Source organism: Manacus candei, unplaced genomic scaffold, assembly GCF_025592945.1.
Source record: "Manacus candei isolate 608988 ecotype Guabito, Panama unplaced genomic scaffold, ASM2559294v1 h1tg000061l, whole genome shotgun sequence".
Classification (NCBI taxonomy): domain Eukaryota; kingdom Metazoa; phylum Chordata; class Aves; order Passeriformes; family Pipridae; genus Manacus; species Manacus candei.
Window position 1 is genome coordinate 6,945,587 of NW_026138109.1, and position 11,174 is coordinate 6,956,760.

Here is an 11,174-nt window from a genome sequence, read left to right on the forward strand (position 1 = left end):
AGAAGAGGATCTTGAGCTTCGCACACTTCGAGCTCCTCCTTTCTGCCGTGGCACAAGAACTTCCAAAAAGACACGTTCCAGGCTGTCTGCAGCAGCATCCCATCCAGCAGTTAGTCCCCCTTTCAGCTCCCCATAAGGAGAGAATCTGGGGAGCCTAGGGTCTTTCTTCTCTCTCTCTCTTCTCTGAGCGAAGAGGCCAGAGAGGAAGCTGCCAGCTCTTGTCCAGACAGATCAAGACTTGGACATGCGAGCAGATGGCTGGGGGTTATATTACACTACCACAAACCCATGCAGGACCAGCTGAATTGGGGCCATATGAGCTGTGTGCTGCCCTCCCTCCCAGTCCACAGCTTTGCCTGACTACCTGCTCAGAGATGTCCTGAGCTCTGCCAGGAAGAAGCAGGCACATCCATGAACTGGGCTCCCATGTGCTAGATTGGGAGAAGAAACTGGGAGGTTTGGACTCATAGGCTTGAGAGCTGGAATTGGGCCAAACTTGAAGCGAGATGTGTCATGCTGATGTGCAGGTGCCACCTCATGATGTTGTGCTGAGGAATGGGGACGCTGGTTCTCAGCCGTGCTGGATGAGTTAGCACTTACTGTAATTTCTGCCTGGATAATGCAAGGGGAGCAGATGGATCTATGGTAGAGGACTGTGGGGACTGGAGATGAGTGCATCTGCAATGTATGGTGTCCTTTCATGGTTTCTGGGCAGAGGGAATTGCCAAAGGGTGTGCCTCCTTGTGTGCAGGGCTGGCTGATGGCGTGAAGCCTCTCCTGCCCCAGAACCCATTTCAGTGCTGCCTGTCTGAAGATGCTCCATGATCATGCAGCCTGGGCATGGATGGGGCACACATATGCCCTGGAAGCCAGCTCCAGTGACCGTCCCTGACGTCCTAGAGACATAAGTAACCATTCCAGAGGTGTAGGTGTCTGCTAGGTGCAGGGCACTGTGGGGCAATGAGACTGTTCAGCACCAGCCTATTTGCCTTGTGTGGGACTTGTCCTGTGAAGTCTCCTGCTCAGTGGCTTTGCTCTGGCTGGCTTGGCGTGTGTCCGGGCTCTGGCTGACGTGCTGTGGGCATGGCCCCGTCTGAAGTGCAGGCTTGTTGTGTGTTTACCCTGGCCAGCCTGAGGTGTACAGGAAACCAGAGAGCTCTGCTCCCTGGCTGTCACTTTATTTATTATGGTCACAGCTTGGGCTGCCCACACTGTGAAATGAAGGTAGCAAAACCCCCAAGTGCTGCAGTACAGTTCCCGCCCTGCCAGCCCTGCTCTGCTCTGATTCATATTGCTATCCTGGAGCTGGGAGCAGTCCTGTCCTGGAGTGAGATGGCAGGATGCTTGGTGCCATGCAGTTATCATAGTGTCTGAGAGCAGGGGGGCTTGTCCCAGAACTGTCCATGCCAGAATAAATTGCTGATGGATGCCCAGCCCAATGGCATGACACAGTCACTACCTGCACTAACACTTGGATGTCCCAGTCTGGTTGCATCTTCCCTGGCTCTTCCCTCCTGTTCTGCAAAACAGTAGTGCATCTAGTCCATAGCTGCATCTCTGCTCCAGGGATTTTCATCCATCTCTGTCACCCCTGTCACCCCCAAAGGAACACTGACCAGCTGCCACTGGGGAACACTGCCCAGCTGCCACTGCAATATGCAGACTGGACTCATTCACTCTTTGGGCTTTCAGGACCAAAGATGTTTGTTGCCTGTGGCCAGCAGCTCCACACAGCCTGCTCCGTCCCTGCTGGATGGTCCTCCTCCTAGAGAGGACACCATGGTGGTGGCTGTGGTGGCTTGAAGGGTGGAGTTTAAGGTTGGGAGGCTGTTGATGACTGGGAATCTCTCTGTGTGGGGCTGGGAACAGGTGCCTGAATGGGGACTTGAGCCATCCCAGGTTCTCCCACCACTGTGCACTGCAAGGACCCGGGAGGCACCATGTGAAAGGCTGCATGCTGCGAGGCATGGGCAAACTCACAGCTGAAGGGTGAAGCAGAGACAGGCAACATTATACACGTGGCTATTTATAGGAACTGCTCTTCTGCCAGAACCTGACTGGCAGCAGCAAGGGCTGGGCTGGCATTTAGGGAGCTCAGTCCAAAATCACCAGCCAGCAACCTGGGGACATGAAACAAAACCTCCCAGTGCTCAGAGAGCTCCTGGTCCCCACAGAGTCACATGGCTTGCTGGATTGCATTGCTATTAAAGGGAGAAAATGCTAGTGAGCTGATAAACAGGAGAAGGTGAGCCAGCTCCTGAAACCTTGGGCAATTTGGCAGCCCTCCTCCCACAACAGGCAGCCAAGTGCTGGAGCCTACTGAACAGGACAAAGCGTTTGGTCTGAAATGGTTGGCTTGAGTCACAGAGAGTGAAGGGGAAAGAGAGCTGCTTCTTAAGGTGGATTTTAAGAGCTTGATATTAGTTTTGTTGTATTTAGGCATCTTAAGTTTGTGTGGTTTTCACCAAAAGAAAGTCCAGGCAGAGATTCACTGAAGCACCATAGCAATATTTGAGTCTCACTTTCTGAAGACATTAAATTTATAGGGTGAGATAGCGAGCAAAAGCCAACCAACCAACGAAAACCAACCCAAAGATGTGGAACATGAGATTTTATTTACAAAGGAAAAACAGGAATATTCTGGGGGGTGGATTTCCCTTCTGGCTCTAGGTAGCATCTCCTTGGTGCCAGCCCTCAGCATCTGGATGCTGCCCATGGAGCCGCCTCCTGGGCACTGCACAAGGAGACCTTGCCCACTGACAAGGCTTGGCTGCTTCCTGAAGCTATTAGTGACTGACTACAGGCTGGCTTTTTGTTGTTCAGACCCAGAGATATAACACTCACATTCTTGTTCCTCAATCTCACAGTAGAATAACTGTTCTTGTACCCAGTAAATCTTAGCAGAGCTGAGATACTGCTGTTCCTGAGACTCCCAGCTTTTCTGGATGCAGATATTTCTGCTATGCCTATTGGACCAGCTCCACTAATTGCCCTGGTGCTGCTTCTGTGCATTGGGATGTTGACACCCCATGTGCAAAATTATAGGGGAGCCAATCCTGGGACCTGCTGCTGGCTGTGAATCCGGGCAGGATGGGGGCTCTTCTTGAGCACCTGCTCCTGGACGCTGCTCCTCATTTGTGACCCACATGGGATAGGAAAAATCTTTATGCTAATGTGGAAAGTCCCACTGCTCCTGCCCCCATAAGCCCAGGTCTATCCATGCCTTGGCACTCTGGGTGATGCTGCAGCATGGAGCAGAGCTGGGAAATAGGGGCAAGATAGGGGAACTCAGAGCCCAGTGCTCAAAGCCCTCCATCCTGCTCCATAACATAGTGGTTTTGCTGGAGGGGCTTTACCCTGGGGACGGGCATGGGCCCGATGTGTGCACATCCCGGGGGTAGCAGCAGCCCCCAGGCTGGACCACGACGTGCTCATCTAGGGCTGGGCGGCTGAGGGGGAGCAGGAGCAGTCCCCGCCGAGGCCCGGGATGCAGGCAGCCTTCCCGGCTCTGCTGCTCGGGCTGCGGCTGCCCTCTCCCGGCTGCCGACAAGGTCTGAGCTTCTCTTCCCGCCGGCATCTGCCTCCTCTGGCTCCCAGACTGCTGCAGACCTGACGCTCGCACCCCTCTGACCCTTTCCCTGCTCCACAGCACCCAGCAACTCCAACCTATCGAACTGGAACTTCCGTGTCCCCACTTTCACTGCCGAGAAAGTCACGGCAGGAGCTGACACATCAGGCTTCGAATCGTTGCTCCTTCCCCCTTGATGACAAAGAGCACTGAGGTGTCATAGAACATAGAGCATAGAGCATAGAACATAGACCCAGGGGTGTCATAGAACCTCTGAATGGCTTGGGTTGAAAAAGACTTTAAAGATTGCTTTACTCCAAACCCCCTGCCCTGGGCAGGTACGCTTTTCACTAGACCAGAGGGTCAAAACACATCCAGAGATGAGGCATTTACTTCTTCCCTGGGCCACCTATTCCTGTGCCTCACCACCCTCACAGCAAAAATATTCTTTGTAACATCTAACACAAATCTCTCCTCTTTTAGTTTAAAGTCATTCACCCTTGTCCTATCACTGTCTCCCTCTGTGAAAAGTCCCTCTTTTTATAAGCCAAACCCCTTTTAAGTAGCAGTTTCATGGTGGTTTGTTCTACAACAGGTGACAGGTACATCTCTCCTCCATGCTCCACATCTCCTGGGTCCCTGGTGCTCAGGGCCTTTACCCATTGCAGTGGGACCCTGAAACAGTCAGAGCTTTGGGGATATCTGTTAGGAGATTTTCCTCTGAGTGAAAAAAATACTCCGAGAAGTCAAAGCTTTGGAAGGAAAAAAGTCAGGAGAACTGCAGTGGGAAGGGCAGTGGTACTGTGTGGGCTGTCAGGCGTGAAGCTCTTGTCCCAGACAGAACAGGAACGTGCTTGGGTTCAGGGACAGGCAGAGAGCACAGCGGATGTCTGTGAGACAGATATTTCCTGAGATGGGCCAAGCCATGCCCCATCCCCATTCAAGATTCTACCATGGTTTTGAACTTTGCATCCTCCAAGGATGCAGCAGCTTTCCAATATGGAAAAAGGCAAAAGCATCCAGTTTGACAATTTTTTCCTGAGCTGCTGCTGCTCCATTTGACTCTAAGTAAGGTGGGGCACCTGTGAGAGAAGGAGCAGCACAATCCAGGTCATCTGTCTCTATGGCAAGGGTCACAAGAGGATGGACCTTGAGGTTAGAGGCACCATGAAAAATGAGGATCTTAATATTTAATGGCAAGGATCCTTTGAGCAAGGACAGGTCTAGATGGAGAACAGCCCAAGCATACAGAAATGGAGGGAGCAACAGCCACTCCTGCACCAGGAAGAGATGCTGTGGGCTGGGGGTTTGTGTGAGACATCAAGGAAATCTGATGTTTCACTGTGCATCACTGGATTTGTACCTGCTCCCTGTGAGAAATGACACCTGTGGAGCAGTGGGTGCAATTTGCAGTTGCAGGAACGGCATGGCAGGGGTGTACACGGGGACAAGGGGAGCAGTAGGGAAAGTGAAGAGGTCTGTGGCAAGAAAAGAGGGATTTATGCTTTGTGTAATAAAACCACTATCTCAATTAAGTCCCCGGAATTCGTTGTCTGGATAGGTTATATGGGTTTATTGCTGGAAGCTGGTCTGGGCCTCTTTCTTGGAATCAGTGTGAGAGGGTGGTGTGGGACAGGGGGAAAATTGCCCCCTGTGGGGTGTCTCTGTCCCTCACTGAGGGGCAGCGTGAGCTGATCCAGTGCAGAGCAGCTGCTGCAGCTCCCAGGCAGCGTCACCAACGCGGTGGTCCCCGCAGACATTTCTCTCACCAGCGGGGCGGTGGCACGTGTTAGTAAATCCGTGGCTGTCTGTCCTGCAGGCTTTGTGGTATCCGAACAGCAGAGCCTGGATCCATGGGCGCATTTGGTTGATTTGGAGGAGCCTCGCACAGCCGTGCGAGGGCAGCACAGACCGCTGACACACAGCAGCAGCAGCAGCAGCAGCAGCAGGAGTAGGAACAGACCAGAGCCTGCACACCTGCTTGCTGACGATTCTCTGCACAGGTCCCTCTGGGGACCCCTGCCCGGTGCTCCCTCTCCAGCTTGCTCGGGTTGAGCGGAGCTGCTGCAATTTCTTGCTGCTGGCTCGGGAAACATATTATCTCCTTTCCCCTTTCCCCCTGGTGGATGAGATTCAGTGACCATCCTGGGTGGGTGCAGAGGGCTCCAGCTGTCACTTTCCTCGGGCTGTGTGAATTGTGCTTGCTTGTTCACTGAGAAAAACAGGTTGAAAATGGCGAAGAGACATGAGAAAAGTTGAAAAGAAAGTCAACTTTTTGGGAGCTGTGTGGGAAGCCCTGCTCACCCAGAATTTGCCCTGTGCACCAGCAGGCCAACTCTCTGCACAACACTGGGGACAGGGACTGGAACTGTGTCCATGCTAGAAGTGTTTCCATGTTGGCAAAAATCTTGTGGGTGTTGGGATCTGTCCAGGCTCAGTGCCCCCAGAGATCCCTGTGAAGCAGAGGAGAGGATGCCCAGGATGACAGAAGCCTCTCCAGTGTGACAGGAGACCAGCATTGCTCTGACAAGGGAGGGGGAAAGAGGCTGGCGAAGGTGACAGGGCAGAGGGTGTGTGACCTGTGAGCTGTCAGAGGGAGCAGCAGGCATTCAGGAGGGTGAGCAGGTAGGAATTTGTGCAGGATCCTGTTGCTGATCTGGCAGGTATTCCTCCTTGAAGACACTGTTCATTAAAGATGGGAAGGCACAGGGGATTTTCCTATATTTCCAAGCTCCAGACAGTGTCTGAAGGACTTTCTTCACAGGAAAAAGATCTCTGGTGGACACTGGAACTGGACTAACTGTATTTCTGGGAAGTGAGCCAGGACTGTGTGAGGATACCTCTCAGGACTATCCCCCTGCTCAGCCCAGCTCAATCAGCACCCAAAAGGGACTGACTCTGATCTCTGTGTTTGCCAAGGAACACCAAACAGACGCTAAGGCACTAAATTTGGGCATTGGACAACTTTATCCTTGACTCAATTACCTCAAAACATTTGAGAAAGACCCATCCTCCCCACTGTAACAGCAGGCAACAGCACTGGAGGGCTGTCCTATTCAAGAGCCCACAGAAAAGTGTGGATGTTCAATTCCTGGAAGTGTCCAATGCCAGTTTGGACAGGGCTTTGAGTAACCTGGTCCAGTGGAAGGTGTCCCCACCCATGGAAGATGTTCCTGCCCATGGCAGTGGGATTGGAATAAGAAGAACTTCAAGGCCTCTCCCAACCCAAATGATTCTATGATTGCGTGATTCTATGCCAAGTACAGAGAAGGTTGTTCCATTTTTGGAGGAGCTAGCGCATCCAGAGATCATCTACCCATCAACCGCAGCTAACCTTGATACCTGCTTGGGTTATAAAGTTGTGTAGAATTGCAGCATCTCCTCCCTGGATTCGACCTTCCTTCCTTTATGGCTTCTGGAAACATTCCCACTCTTCAGAAAAAGTGCTCTTGGGAATACGAGGTACCTGAAGAAATGGGCCTCCGTGAATCTAAACACTTCTGCAAAGCAAATGCCAGCCCATGGAACACGGAGTGCAGATGGAGAGAGTCACAGGCCTCCCCGCTGGGATGTGCCACGGTAATTACACAGCAGGTCCCTCCCCAGCTGTTGGACCAAACCCAAGCGCCTCCCACTTGGGCTCAGGTTCGAGGCTCAGGGACAGGGAACAGGATAAATCTGAGAGCTGCCAGCTCCAGAAAGCCAGGTCTGTTCCTACAAACGGCCTTTGGATGGGTGAGCTGGGCCCAACAACAGACCCGAGTTTTCACCGGGATCTAGAAGGGGCTGCTGTGGGGTCCCATGTCTCAATTCCCTTCCCCTCCTCTGCTCCTTGACTTTTCTCAGTGCCCTGCTCCACTGCAGGGTAAAGCGGCACTCCATCGTGCAAATTTCTTCCCTGAGGGAGTCCAAGACACTGGAGAAATAGATATTTGCTACTGCCCATGTTTTTAAGCCACAGCCCTGCCCATGCTAAAAGCTCCAAGGTGACATACGTGCAGGTTTCCCTGCATGAGCAAGTGGTTGGTCATCACAACAACCCCAGTAAAGCCAGGGCCAACACTCTTCTCTCAGGCATCTTGCTGCCTGGCACAACCTGATTACATGGCTCATCCCTAGGGCTTGCTGGGCACCTTTCAAAGGACCTCAACCCGATGAAAACAGTTCCTGCCGAGCAGGTACGCTCATAACTCTGGCATGTTCGAGGCTGGGGAATCCATGGCCTCCCCTGATTTCCCCTTCCAGGCAATTTGCAGATCATGATGACACCCAGGATAGTTTATTCTCGGCCATCTGATGCTTTCTCACCTGAATATGCTCCCACGACTGGGGAGTGCTCAGCAAAACACACTTCTGGAGGAGAGTCCCCCAAGACTGCAAGAGGCCATGGGATTTATCTCTGCAACTTATAAAAAGTTTTACTACAAATCTTCTGGCCCAAGCGAGCCAAGAGCTTGCTCCATAAATTACTACCAAGCTGGGGATTAGGAGCACTAAAACAGACGTACTTCACAGCTAAAAATAAGGCACGGCACAAGCTTGAAGATTTGTTCTGCCTGGAAGTTTTATTGCACCCAAACTGTATGAGATAATGTGCAAGAAAGAACCGCTTAGCGGATCCATCTGCTTTTGGACACATTCGCCTGCGCAATCACTCTGGAAAGAGGCAATGAATCCGTGAAAGAAAGTGGAATTAGGCAGTGTTACCCAGTGCAGTAAAACTTTCTCCACACAAAAGAGAACGGCTGCCCTATCCCCTCCGAGCTCTGCTCTTACTGTGGCCCTGGGGATGGCATCCCTGGTGCTCCGAAGACCCCAAACTTAGGCAGTGTTTGGGGGTGCTGATAAAGTAGTGAGCCCCACCACTGCTGGTGCCAGGTTGCTTTTGCAGGATTCTTGTCATCCCAGGGGGCCCTCATGCACAGTCCTAGCCTGGGTTTGGTATCTGAGCCCATCCAAGGGCCCATGGACAGTTCCCTTCCCTGGTTGGGAATGGATGCAGGAGCTGTTGAGTCCAGCCTCGGTCAGGACTGGGATTCCTCTCATCTGTCCACAGGCACGTCTCCACCCTGCTTAGGTTGGGTTACCTTAGCCCATGGATGTGAACAGGCTTTGAGAAAGTATTTCTCTATGGCTGAGGCTTGGGTGTACGTCCAATGGTGCCCATCTTTCTTCTGGCTGGGTGACTGAGTGTAATCTTGCCAGTTTCCATCCTGCAGGCACATAAAAAAATATAGTTAAAAAATTTTAGTACATGCAAAATTTATAATGTAATGCAAGAATGGTAATGTACGCAAAATTAGTCACAGAATTACAGGGTGGCTGAGGTTCACAGGGACCTCAGGAGCTCATCTTTGCTCAAGCAGGGTCAACTAGAGATGTTTGACCAGGACCACATCCAGGAGGCTTTTGTGTAACTCCAGAGATGGTGAATCCACAATCAAATTGGTCAACCTGCTCCTGTAGTTGGTCACCTGCAAAATAAAAGAGTGTTTCCCGTGTTCCAGTTTGTGGCCATTGCCTGTTGTGCTGTAACTGGACTCTTTGCACCCTTCGCTCAGGCATTTATGAAATAAACAAATACAATAAATACATCGACCAAATCTCCCCTAATCCTCCTCTTCTCCAGGCTGAACAATCCTAGCTCTCCCAGCCTTTCCTCGCAGAAGACATGATCCGATCACTTCATCATCCTTGTGGCCCTTTGTTGGACTCTTTCCAGTATATCTACGTCTGTCTTGTACTGGGATTCCAGGACCGGACACAGGATTCCAGATGTGTCCTCATCAGTGCTGAATAGAGGACAAGGAATTTCTCTCTTCGCCTGCTGGCAGCTCTTTCTACAGTGCAACTTAAAATAACTCCTTTGCAACAAGGGCACACTCCTGGCTCATGTTCATCTAGGTGTCTACGGGGATCTCCAGGTCCTTGTCTGCCAAACTGCTTTCCATCTGAGTGGCTCCCGGAGTCTATTGGTGCATGGGGTTGTTCCTTCCAGCATGCAGGACTTTGCACTTCAACAACCTCAGAGGGGACAGCAGGACCCGGGGACATGGTTGAGACCCCAGTTTGGTAGTAAGGGCCAGGCTAGTTAATGTCTGGGGCCATGACTGCAGCAGCTTTTGAGGAGCCTTGAACATGCCCTGACGGGAGTTACCTGTCTCAGAATCACTTTCTCTGGGATATGAACAAGGGCATGGGGGAAGGTAAACACTGAAACAGCCAGGGGATATGTGGCTTGACTGAACTGGGAATCACAGCTTCCCTGCTAACCTGTCCCTTGTCTGGGACAGAGGCAGACCCGTCCTGTCACTCTGCTGTGTGACGTGAGTTACCAGCTTTGCTGGAACCAGAGCTCAAGAAATGTGGCACTGTTGGACTTCAGCTGGGGCTGTGCTGACCCTCAGTATGAAGGGACCCAAGCACTGATCTGTGGTGACCCTCTTAGTCACATCACCAGGGTACAAGCATGCACTTAACATACAACGCCACGTGCATCCTCACCACACGTCTGAATGCCTCATGCCATAGGGCAGAGGAATAGGATAAGCCACCCTGCTCTGGAAACCATCTGTGTGTGTGTGTATGCAGGGATGGAGAAAGGCAGGAAAAGGTTTGCTGGGAGAAATTCAGCAGCAAATGAAACCACAGCCACATCCCCTCAAGAAAGCTGCCAAGTCCTGTCAGCTCCTGGAGGCTGTGAGCTCCTCCTGCATGAAAAACCCTAGAGCAGCAGGAGGAAGTCAGGTCTCCTACAGTGGCCCAGAGACTGCCACTGTAGCCCCCAGCCCCACACCAGCACTCAACCAGCTGCCTGGACTCCCGGCATTTGCTACTGCTCTGGGGATCTGCAGCCTCAGGTGTGCCCAGGTGGTCTTCAGGGCCACCACGAAAGGGCCAGCCATGGGAATGTACCCCGCACTGAGACCAAGCTGTGGTGTGCGGTGAAGCCATCTGTTTCCATCCTGCAGCTGCTGTCCTTCCCATTGCAATTTACTCGGCCTGCTATAATTTATTCATCCCAGGATGCAGCTTGTACATCTGCAGTATCATTACTGGAGACACCATTAGCTTTAAAATTTTATAAACCTCTGTGCAGGTGATAAGTTGAAAAGTTAAAGAGGGTAATTGTGGCAGGAAAAAGGGGGTATTTGCTCAGTGTTCATCTCACACCAGAGATCCAGGCTTGAGGGGGGGGCTTTGGAGGGAGATCAGCAGGCTGATGTGAGTGAGTGAACTGCTACCAGCTCCCAGCCAGCTCACCCAGCTGCAAATCCTTCCCCACTGGATTCATGCCCTGGGCAAGGGACCTACAGGCAATTCCATGCATTTCTCCCTCTTCCCTCCTCAGCTGCACCATTTCCTCAAGCCAATGACAAGAGGGGCTGGACATCCAGATGTTTGCATCTGGATGTGTTGCTCATGTTTCCATGATGAACTTGACAAGGGACTGGCAAGTGTTAGGGCAATCCTGAATCATCTACCAGCTGTCTGGTAGTTTGGATGATTCAGGACTCTACAGGGAACTGGAAGAGTCTCCATCATATAGACACTTACCACTTGGAGCATGCTTGGGTCTCCCAAGCTGCATCTCCTGCCTGCAATT